The sequence below is a fragment of the Physcomitrium patens genome, chromosome 26 (assembly GCF_059467195.1).
Source record: "Physcomitrium patens ecotype Gransden chromosome 26, ASM5946719v1, whole genome shotgun sequence".
In the NCBI taxonomy this organism is placed as follows: Eukaryota; Viridiplantae; Streptophyta; class Bryopsida; order Funariales; family Funariaceae; genus Physcomitrium; species Physcomitrium patens.
In genome coordinates, this window is record NC_143435.1 from 357,501 (window position 1) to 360,000 (window position 2,500).

Consider the following 2,500-nt stretch of genomic DNA (forward strand, 5'->3'; position numbering starts at 1 on the left):
CTCTCACCGGTTTCGAAGTTCCATTTTCACATTCCGACCTGGGATGTTATGACTCCTCGGCCCACACTGCGAACGCGTCCCACACCCCCTCCAAGTTTATCAGGAATTTCACCTGAGCTTGCAATAGAGATCGAGCGCGGTGGCGGTCACAGTGGTGGTCGACCAGGCGGAGCTTGAACGGCCTCGGCAAACACTTCTCCCCACCCTCCCAAATGAATGAGAGAATGGCTTGACAATACCGAGGCCATCGCCCCCCGCCAAAAATGGTTACTAGCTCTTGGGACTCGCTGCGACGTTACGCGTATCGGCACAAGACCAACCCTCTTTTTCCAGTCGCCCGCGCACCAAAAAAAATTTTGGCAGCGGGACTCACAATCCTTGACAGCCAGCTCACCATATAATACTCGGCGACCCTCCGCGGGACCTCCTCAGAGGGTCGCGTCGCCGGGAAACTAACCCCCACTCCTCACTGATCCAAGGTAACACGCCAGAAGTATCCAGGTAACCCCAGTAGTATCCAGGTATCCCCCTGCGAACGTCGGTACTGGGCTCAAAGAAGGCAGCGAGCAGTCGGGACCCGTAGGCACCGAGCAACCGTCACCCCCTCACGACTTTTCCCGAGACGCTTCAGAGGAACCCTTCCCCACATAGTACTCTCTGTGGGATTCGGCAGGCCCCCCCGTCCTACTGCACTAAGGAAGTTCCGAGACACACTTTTTTTTGTGGGAGACCACCCACCCTCCCTGTCCTGCCTGCTATCCCCGCCGCGACTCCTGGTCCCGGCCCTCCTCCCCGACTTCCTCCTTGTCCCGCTGCGAGTCCCGGACCTCCTCCCCACTACCTACTCCCGCCGCGAGTCCCAGTCCCGGCCTTCCTCCTCCTCCTCCTCTTCCCTAGTCCCGGCGCGAGTCCCGGACCTCCTCCCCCACTTCCTAGTCCCGTCGCGAGTCCCGGACCTCCTCCCCTCTTCCTAGTCCCGGCGCGAGTCCCGGACCTCCTCCTTCTCTTCCTTGTCCTGCCGCGAGTCCCAGTCCCGTCGCGAGTCCCGGACTTCCTCCTTCTCTTCCTTGTCCCGCCGCGACTCCCTAGTCCCGTGGCGAGTCCCGGACTTCCTCCTCCTCTTCCTTGTCCCGCCGCGACTCCCTAGTCCCGTGCGCGAGTCCCGGACTTCCTCCTCCTCTTCCTTGTCCCGCCGCGACTCCCTAGTCCCGGCGCGAGTCCCAGTCCCGGCGCGAGTCCCGGACTTCCTCCTCCTCTTCCTTGTCCCGCCGCGACTCCCTAGTCCCGGCGCGAGTCCCAGTCCCGTCGCGAGTCCCGGACTTCCTCCTCCTCTTCCTTGTCCCGCCGCGACTCCCTAGTCCCGGCGCGAGTCCCAGTCCCGTCGCGAGTCCCGGACTTCCTCCTCCTCTTCCTTGTCCCGCCGCGACTCCCTAGTCCCGGCGCGAGTCCCAGTCCCGTCGCGAGTCCCGGACTTCCTCCTCCTCTTCCTTGTCCCGCCGCGACTCCCTAGTCCCGGCGCGAGTCCCAGTCCCGTCGCGAGTCCCGGACTTCCTCCTCCTCTTCCTTGTCCCGCCGCGAGTCCCGACCTCTTGTCCCGCTCCCTTGCCCAAGTCCCGACTCCTGGCTGTCTCGACTCCTCGTTGGCCGCCCAGTCTTCCGCATAGGTGGAAATAAATAAATAAATCATTTTTTAAAAATCAATTTTAAAATTAACTCCCTGTCTCGACTCCTTGCTGGCCGCCCAGTCTTGCGCCTAGACAGAAATATAAATAAAAATAAAAATAAATTGGTGAATTAAAAATATTAAAGTAATTTAATTAACTGGAATAAGGTAGAAAAATAAAAGGCAGAAGAATACTAAATTGATTTTTTCAAGTGCCACGTGTTACCTTGCTGATGTGGCTGCCACGTGGTAGTCCATGTCATGTCAAAAATCCACTAAATCGTTTACATGTCACTTTGGAGATAAATTTGTGTGTGTGCAATCAATTGGTTGTACAAATATGTTAATGACTTGCTAACTAATGCATCGTACAGGTAATCATTGCCCACTAACTAATCCATCACCACTGAAACTTAATGTCTTCAATTCTTCATCCTTCACACTCCACATCCAATTTATTTTTGTTTGTGTGAATTCTTAAATCTATCTTCTCTTTACATACTCCAAGCCCAACTTTCTAAACCCTTTATATAATCTATGTGAATCCTAGAATCTAGGTTTATATACCCCATGCAAACCCTAAAACCCTAAACCCTAAACCCTAACCCCTAACCCCTAACCCCTCAACTCATACTTTGTTCTTTTAATCATACAACCTAGACTCTGAAATTTTAATCTCATAACATATAAACTAGCATTGTAATTTCAAAACCCAACATTTTGTATTGTGACAATACTTGTTTGCAAATATGCATCCTTCATTTACTTTTATTTTTTTAACACTACACTGTGCCACATCAGCACCAAATAGATCAAAATCCTTGATAAATTAACCTC